Source organism: Bos taurus, chromosome 7, assembly GCF_002263795.3.
Source record: "Bos taurus isolate L1 Dominette 01449 registration number 42190680 breed Hereford chromosome 7, ARS-UCD2.0, whole genome shotgun sequence".
Lineage (NCBI taxonomy): Eukaryota > Metazoa > Chordata > Mammalia > Artiodactyla > Bovidae > Bos > Bos taurus.
The window spans coordinates 89,926,132-89,935,876 of NC_037334.1; positions in this window are offsets into that span (position 1 = coordinate 89,926,132).

Sequence of the window (9,745 nt, forward strand, 5' to 3'; positions counted from 1 at the left end):
TCAGCCACTGCAAGTTGACAACAACAAACTGAGAGCAATCATCAAAGCTGACCTTCTTACAACTACACGAGAAACTGCCGAAGAACTCAACATCGACCATTCTATGATCATCCAGCATTTGCAGCAAATTGGAAAAGTGAAAAAGTGGGTGATTCATAAGCTGACCACAAATCAAAAAAACTGTCATTTTTGAAGTGTCATCCATCTTCTTATTTACACAACAATGAATCATTTCTCGATCGGATTGTAACAAAAAGTGGATTTTATATAATAACCAGTGACAACATACACAGTGGTTGGACTGAGAAGAAGCTCTAATGCACTTCCCAAAGCTAAATTTGCACCAAAAAAGGTCCTGGTCACTGTTGGGTGGCCTACTACCCATCTAGTCCACTACAGCTTTCTGAATCCAGGTGAAACCATTACATCTGAGAAGTATGCTCAGCAAAGCAAAAACTGCAATGCCTGCACCCGGCATCAGCCAACAGAATAACCCCAATTCTTCTCTACAACACCTGCACTTCAAAACAACCAGCACTTCAAAAGTTGAACAAATCTGGCTACAGAGTTTTGCCTCATCCACCATATCCACTGACCTCTCGCCAACCAACTACCACTTCTTCAAGCATCTCAACAACTTTTTGCAGTGATAACGCTTCCACAACCAGCAGGAGGCAGAAAATACTTTCCGAGCATTCACTGAATCAGAGCAAAGCACTGATTTTTACACCACAGAAGTAAACAAACTTATTTCTCATTAGCAAAATGTGTTGATTGTAATGGTTCCTATTTTGATTAATAAAAATGTAAAAATCAGCCTAGTTATAATGATTTAAAATCCAAATGCTGAAACTGCTATTACTTTTGTACCAACCTAATATTATAGTATAAGCTAAAATGTTTCATAAGAATTATAAGCCTTTACATCACAGACAAAAGCCAGTAGAGTAGCAAAAATATATACTGAATTGGCAATATTTAGAAACATGTTTTGTGAAAAAGGTTCTTCTGTTTTATGTAGGTCTGCTGCTGCTGCTAAGTCACTTCAGTCGTGTCCGACTCTGTGCGACCCCATAGACGGCAGCCCACCAGACTCCCCCGTCCCTGGGATTCTCCAGGCAAGAACACTGGAGTGGGTTGCCATTTCCTTCCCCAATGCATTAAAGTGAAAAGTGAAAGTGAAGTCGCTCAGTCATGTCCGACCTTCAGCGACCCCATGGACTGCAGTCTTCAAATACAAGTTATTCACAAGACTGAACTTATATTTTTCATTTTATAATTATTTTCTAAAAAAAGTTTATTAAATCAAACACACCTCATCTTATTTCTCCATTTTTATATTTTAATTTTTAGATAAAATGTAAAAATAAAACTATAACACAAGAAATATTTATGAGGAATATAAAAGCACTATTTCAAATGTGTGTATGCTTCAAAAAATAAAAACTATTATCATGTAACTGTCATGTGAAATTCATGTTTTCTCAGATGATTTTTTAGTTGCAGCAATAGGTCCCCCTAGTGGAGGCTGGAAGTATATTTTATCCTATTTTTCTCTCCAAATGCTATTCTAATTTGAACAGTTAGATTAAGTACATTGATATTCTTCCTTGAAGAAATCATGAGAAACACTGGGCTGGAGGAAGCACAAGCTGGAATCAAGATTACCGGGAGAAATATCAATAACCTCAGATATGCAGATGACATAACACCACCCTTATGGCAGAAAGTGAAAAACTAAAGAGCTTCTTGATGAAAGTGAAAGAGGAGAGTGAAAAAGTTGGCTTAAAACTCAACATTCAGAAAACTAAGATCATGGAATCCAGTCCCATCACTTCATGGCAAATAGATGAGGAAACAGTGGCTGACTTTATTTTTCTGGGCTCCAAAATCACTGCAGATGGTGACTGCAGCCATGAAATTAAAAGACGCTTACTCCTTGGAAGGAAAGTTATGACCAACTTAGAATAGCATATTAAAAAGCAGAGACATTACTTTGTCAACAAAGGTTGGTCTAGTCAGGCTATGTTTTTTCCAGTGGTCACGTATGGATGTGAGAGTTGGACTATAAAGAAAGCTGAGCACAGAAGAATTGATGCTTTTGAACTCTGGTGTTGAAGAAGACTCTTGAGAGTCCCTTGGAATGCAAGGAGATCCAACCAGTCCATCCTAAAGGAGATCAGTCCTGGGTGTTCATTGGAAGGACTGATGTTGAAGGTTAAACTCCAGTACTTTGGCCACGTGATGCAAAGAGCTGATTCATTTGAAAAGACCCTGATGCTGGGAAAGATTGAGGGCAGGAGGAGAAGGGGACGACAGAGGATGAGATGGTTGGATGGCATCACTGACTCAATGGACATGGGTTTGGGTGGACTCCAGGAGTTGGTGATGCACAGGGGGGCCTGGCATGCTGAGGTTCATGAGGTCACAAAGAGTCAGACACGACTGAGTGACTGAACTGAACTGAACTTGAAGAAATGCATAGGGACAGTTAGTTTAAGAGAAGAATTGGCTGATTAAGAAGTCAGAAGGCCTGTGAATTTACTGTCAGTTACACTACATGTAAATTTGTTCTAAACACATTCAAAATTAGAAGAATCCAAACCCACTCCCCCTAAAAAGAACAATCTCAAAACATAAGATTTCATTAATAGAGATTAACAAAGCTGAATATGTAACAAGATGAAGCTTTAAAAAGCTAGACTCATAGATTACAAGAACCAAGCTAATGACTCCTTTTATTGGTCTATATCTATTAATGTATACAAGGCAAACAGCTCCTTAGACACAAAAGCACAATCACTGTTCATTGAAAACTCACAAGAATATTACCAAATTGAAGTGCTTTTAATTTTTTATACTTTTAATTTTTAGATGAATGGGATGATACCCTAAGTGATACAAAATGGGAGAAGTGCGTTGACTTCTATGAATGAATGAAATGGAAGGAACCAGAACCACGTGTTCCCATTCAATTCCATCAGTGGATGCCCAGCCACAGTCACCTTAGAACAGTATGGAATTTAGATTCCATTCTACGCTCTTTTGAAAACTGAGGTCAAACAGAATCAGTCCCAGGACAAAAACAGAATCGTAGATGAGATTGTTTTCCATACCCTAGAGGTCCTGGAACATTCAAGATCTGACAGTAAATGCACAGGCCAATAACTATTGAGCAGTCCTTTGCCATCAGTGTCTCTCAGCCACCCATCCTTTCCCTACAACTCCTGGAAACTTCTCCCATACCACTCCTAAACCTCTGGTTTCCTTGAGGCTAAGCATCAATTGAAGTGGTTACTGTATTCCTCAATGCCCAATTAACCAGAATCCTGAGCCATGTTTTAAGATACTGGGCCATACATTTAATTTCATGTTTCTATACTTTAGAAAGTAGTATACGGGATATGTCATTCAGTAACGAGTCTGTGCATTAATTTGCACTTCTGAAACTTCTATTTTGACACAGTAACTCATATTCCAAATCCAGCTTAAAAAAAAAAAAAATATTGGCCCTCACCTTTTACCTTCGTCTGGATTCCTGGGACAAGTATCTTGGTTATGTAGGCCCAGCTTAACTAGGCTGCAGATTCACCACACGAAGGCACAGCAGGAGTCCAGTATTTTCCCTTCCCTATTGTGCCAGGAGTTGGGGACATGTACTGGAGAAAGGGCTTCCCAGGTGGCGCTAGTGGTAAAGAACCTGCCTGCCAATGCAGGAGACACAAGAGATGAGGTTCAAGCCCTGGATTAGGAAGATTCCCTGGAGAAGGGCATGGCAACCCACGCCAGTATCCTTGCCTGGGGAATCCCCATGGACAGAAGAGCCTGGCGGCCTACAGCCCATAGGGTGGCACAGAGTCGGACACGACTGAAGCGACTTAGCGTGCACACACTGGAGAATGAGGGGCTGCTGTAGGTCTCACCCCCACTTTAACCAGAGATGGTTCTCAGTTAACTCAGCACTTCTCTAATCCCAAGGAGGCAAAAGGAAGGAGAGTACAGCGGTAAAAAGCAGCTATTTGTGATGGGAAGATCAGCCTTGTCCCCGGTCTCTGCTAGCCAGTTAATTTTAAAACTCTTTCAAATTAATACTGAATAACTAAAGTTGACTTTGATTTGTGTCTTCTTCATTTCATCTGGTTTGTAATCTATTATTTCTAATTTAATAATCTTATTGTATTTGTGCTGGAGACATTTGCTATAAATCTCTCTTTGGAAAAAGATGAGATATAAATTATCAATAAAATAGAAACAAAGAACTCTCTAAGAAAAAAATTTGCCTATCTTTTTTTCTCATGAATTAATCCTTTAGAAATGAAGACCCTCATAGCTGCCAGGAAATTAAGATTAGCTTTTTACAACAATTTTTAAAAAAAATCTTTTGACAATAACTTGAGTAGAAATATGCTGCTGCTGCTGCTAAGTCATTTCAGTCATGTCTGACTCTGTGTGATACCATAGACGGAAGCCCACCAGGCTCCCCTGTCCCTGGGATTCTCCAGGTAAGAACACTGGAGTACATTGCCATTTCCTTCTCCAAGAGTAGAAATAGAAATTGTTACAATTTTAAGCTTATTTCAACCAAACGGAAACATTTTAACATTATTACTATTTTGACCAAACATAAACAGTATATTATTTATATAATTCTCTACTTTTATATACCAAGTTCCCTAAGAACATACTTCGTTCAAATGGACTAAACACTGGGCTTACTCATCTGCTTATAAACATGTCAAAGAAACAAATGCAGGTTTAAAATTTTCCCCCTACCAATCTTCTAGCTACATGGGTCTGGGTACACCTGAGAGTCCCTTAGGGGACTTGGAGATCCCAGATGTTCTAGGACCAGACTATAGAACTACAAGTCACTTGGCCCCACAGATCAGCAATTCTAACTGTAGTACTTGTCTAGTTCTATAGCAATTTATATTTTAATAAAACTTGCAATTCACAAAACATCGTCACAAGTATAATCTGATTTAATTTTTCCCCAAACCAAAAAAGGTATTTACAACATGTTTCCTAGTTTTTAAAAAATCTTTCCTATTTTATTTCTTTTAATCTTTGCTAAGCAGTGAAACTAGCCAATTAGATTTGAACAAAGTTTTCTCTCATAAAAAACATCCTTACAATCTAAATCTTCCCTTTTTTTTTTTTCTTTTTCCCCCTTTGAGGGAGTTATTTTGTTTTTATTGCTAATGCTGAAAAACATCACATCATCTCGTAGGAGTTAGATTAGCAATAATTATCTCTCAGCAGGACTAACATAGAGAAAGTCTCCTGGAAAGTTTAGTTTTGGCCAGCTATTTCAGATTTAATTGAACATGTTTACCTTAATAGGAAATGAAAAAGAAAAATGTTGATTTTGCTTAAAGTATGGTTAAGTTTACCAGGTTGGCAAGGACTTCAAATGCCTCAATTTTCAACACAAGCAAAATACATGTTCTCTAAGGAAAGATAGCTTCTCTAATGAAACACAAATCATTAACCAGCTGTTACAATTAAGGAGGTCATCCATGATAGATCCCCTGGAGAAGGGTTTAAAAGTTTGATCATTTGTACCTTGAGATAGTTTATAAACATCATTGTAGGCGGATAATCTAGTGGCTATGAGCAGACTCTGGAGTCAGAACGCTTAGGAGCAAATTCCAATTCTTATTACCTTGAAGGGCTTCACTGGTATCTCAATTGGTAAAGAATCTGCCTGCAATGCAGGAGACCGGGGTTCGATCCCTGGGTCAGGGAGATCCTATGGAGAAGGAAATGGCAAGCCACTCCAGTATTCTTGCCTGGAAAATCCCACAGACAGAGGAGCCTGGCAGGAGCCTCTTTGGGGCTGCAAAGAGTCGGACACAACTTAGCAACTAAAACTAAAGCATTACCTTGAACAAGTTACTTAAGCCCTCTAAGCTTTGAGTTTTGTGTATGTAAAACAAAAGCCACTCAACAGTATCTATCCCAAGTTATTAAGATTAAAATACATAATCTATATAAATACCTCTGTGTGCCTGGAACACAATAGCACTTAATTTACTAATTTTTACTGTTTTCTTTTTAATCTTTTGGCTACACCTCAAGGTATGTGGGATTTTAGCTCCCCGAGTAGGCATCAACCCATGCCCAGTATTGGCAGCACGGTCTTAACCACTGGACCACAGGGAAGTCCAAGTTACTAAATTTTTAAAGACATTTCCTTTATAAAACTTAGCTGCACAATGGATAGAATATTCATGTGGGAAAAAAAAAAAACTATTTCTATAATCTCATGTAAGTGCAAACGAAACAGGATGAAAGAATCTTCTCCAAAATAACAATGGATACTAGTCCCAGATAAAAGGTGACAGTATGTCCTAATTTGCCTAGACTAGTTCTGAGTTACACCTGTTGTCCCAATATAAATAATAATCTCCCCCTAAGCCCCTTCACTCTCAAGTAACCTGGTTCAGATCATAAAATAGATGGTCAATTGTGTTTGTTACTAAACTTTTTCCCCACACACCTCCAAGTCATATTCTATACTCAAATGTATAATACTGGAGGTTAGGTCTGTGTAAATGACATTTTCCCTTTGCCAGCTGAATTTTTTTAAGCTCCACTAAAAACTGAACTGGGGCTTCCCAGATGGCACTAGTAGTAAAGAACCCTACTGCCAATGCAGGATATGTAAGAGATGGGGGTTCAATCCCTGGGTCAGGACAATTCCTGAAGGAGGGCATGGCAATCCACTCCAGGATTCTTGCCTGGAGAATCCCCATGGATAGAGGCCGTGGAGGGCTACAGTCCAGGGGGTCGCAAAGAGTCAGATACAACTGAAGTGACTTGGCACACATGCATGCAAAAAGAGAACTAGAAGAATAAAGGAAGACAGGAGGAGGAAAGGCTCTTAACGTTTCCTGTTTGCCTGGAGTTCCTGTCAACATCTCCAAGGCAACAGGTCTTCATTTCAGGAGCATCACCTGGTTCCACTCGCCAGCTTTTTCTGGAGATTTCCCAAACCAGCCTCATCAATCCCCTACCGGTGCCCTCCTCCTCAGGCAGCTCTGAGTCCCTGCTCTGCAGGACCTCTCCTCCAAACTTCTAGTTTCCAGGAACCACCACCTTTACCCTCAGCTATCTCAGTGTTCCTTTTCTGATTTTTTTCGGTTCTCTAGCACCAGTGGCAACCCACTCCAGTGTTCTTGCCTGGAGAATCCCAGGGACGGGAGAGCCTGGTGGGCTTCCGTCTCTGGGGTCGCACAGAGTCGGACACGACTGAAGCGACTTCACAGCAGCAGCAGCAGCACCAATTTAACTTATTTCCGGTATTTGCTGGTTTTAGTCCCTAAGTCCTGGCGGGACTCTCTCATGACCCTAGGACTGCAGCCCGCCACGCTCTTCTGTCCCTGGGATTTGCCAGGCAAGAATACTGCTGTGGGTTGCCATTTCCTTCTGCAGGGGATCTTCCATGACCCAGGGATCCAACCTGCGTCTCCTGCATTGCAGGCCGATTCTCAGTGGTACTGAGCCACCAGGGGAGTCCACTCTATATTACACTCTGTTAAAATATCCAGTTGTGCTCTTCTTGATGTCTGAAGTCTAACTGATACTGATACTATTGAGAGGAATGGGAATGGAACTGGCAATTTTAACACAAAAAAAGAATTTTTGCTGTTACTTTCTATATTATCTTTATATAATACCTACATAAGTTAAATTTAATTATATATTTTAAATGATTTTTTAAAACTATTTTGCCATCTTCACGTTGGTCTTCAGAACATTAAAAATCATCTTCAGGGTAAAACACGTCACTAGCAATTCCCAAGAGGATTTACATTCAGCGATTATCGTCAGATAGATGGCTTAGGGAGTTGAGGAAATAAGCAACCCAACTGGATAGTCCACTCATCATAGTGTTTGCTAATGCAAGGCCATTAACACTGGCACATCAACTAAATTTTAAAGTGTTCCATTAGAAGTGCTATATGAATTTCCTGCAATAAACTATTAAATAAGCATTATGCATCACATATTAAGTGCATAATAAATATATTTCTGATTTCCTCCCCATCGCAACTACCTACCACCAGACCCTAATCTAGGAACTGTTGAGAGGCACATAACTTCTTAAGAAAGTAGGCTTTGTTGGCTTACATATAAAAAAAAAAGATCTTAGCTGAAAAATTGCAAACTATCAAAGCTTACCAGGACACCAGAGCATCAAACGCACCAGCTTAAGTTTAACAAGAAAGTTATTTTCTTACATCATGAAATGTCATTGCATAATCAATATAACTATAATAATAAATGACTAATACTCACCTCCACTTCCTTTTGTAAAGCAAATTCACTCCTGTCTTCTTATTGCCCCCTCTACTAGTTAATTTTATAAGCCTTTGGACTCTACAGTTATTGACACTGGAAAAAACTTTACCCTCTGTCCCTGGGATTCTCCAGGCAAGAATACTGGAGTGGGTTGCCATTTCCTTCTCCAATGCATGAAAGTGAAAAGTGAAAATGAAGTCTCTCAGTCATCCCCGACTCTTAGCGACACCAAGGACTGGAGCCTACCAGGCTCCTCCGTCCATGGGATTTCCCAGGCAAGAGTACTGGAGTGGGATGCCATTGCCTTTTCCGAACTGTAAGAGAAAGCTTTCACAAACAAAGAACTGAGGTGAGCACTCTTCCCCTCAAGCCACAGTTTCAAAAGAAAATGCTGGCATCCCAAGGAGAAAGTATTTATATTAAGACTAAAGAAGAATCTCTGTACATGACAAAAAGTACCTTGGGTTATCTATTCCAATACAGTGGTAGAAGACTAGCAAGCCTTGCTATATGTTCGTGCTCTACTCTGCATTTTCTTTATTCTTCAACTTCCTGGAAATCAACATATTTTGTGATTGAGACAAGGAAGGCATATTCATCACTATGATACAATTTTTTTAATTTCACAGTCTATTTGTTGCCCTAGATACTGGACACTCAGTCATGTCCGGCTCTTTGTGATCCCTACACTATACTACTATGAACAATTGATTTCAAATTCAAAATTAAATTTTAATATGGTGAACAATTAACTTGCTTTCTAGATAATTACCTGAAATATCACCACTATTACATTATTCTTTACTGATTTTTTTTGCTAAGTTCCTAGTGGATAATTCTTTCTGTAGTATTCTAAGAGGCTCACATTTAGAGTGCCTCAAATTATTACTTTCCTTTAGATTTAAAACAAGAACCTAAACACCACTGAACCAAACTTTCTTCCTACCACCAGGAACAGGTGATTAGTGAAAGATGGGTATAAATTCCATTTGTCTATGACCTATCTCCCATTACCAGGTGTCTTCCCCCAACATACCCTTCTATAAGGAAGAAGAACCCACCAATACCTGGAAAATCTGCCACCACTGCTTCTTGGCAAATCACTGAATGTTCCTTTATGCAGTAAAACAGAGCCTTACATGATTTCTGTGACTCACAGTTTCCTATTTTCACCACTGTGACGTTTAATTGAGTGATAATTATCTTAAGAGATCAAAATTCCAAAATTTACATCTTTCACTTTGTCAAGAAGTTAGATGATTCAAACTGTATTCAATTAGTTTAAGATGGAAATATCCAGATTTAACTGTCATAACTTACGTTGACACCAAAAGTATTATGGAACATAATACATGAGGATAAATGAATCTATATGCACAATACTTTTTCCCTCCAAAGTGAAAGACTCATGAAAAAGGAATTATGCCTATATTGAGTC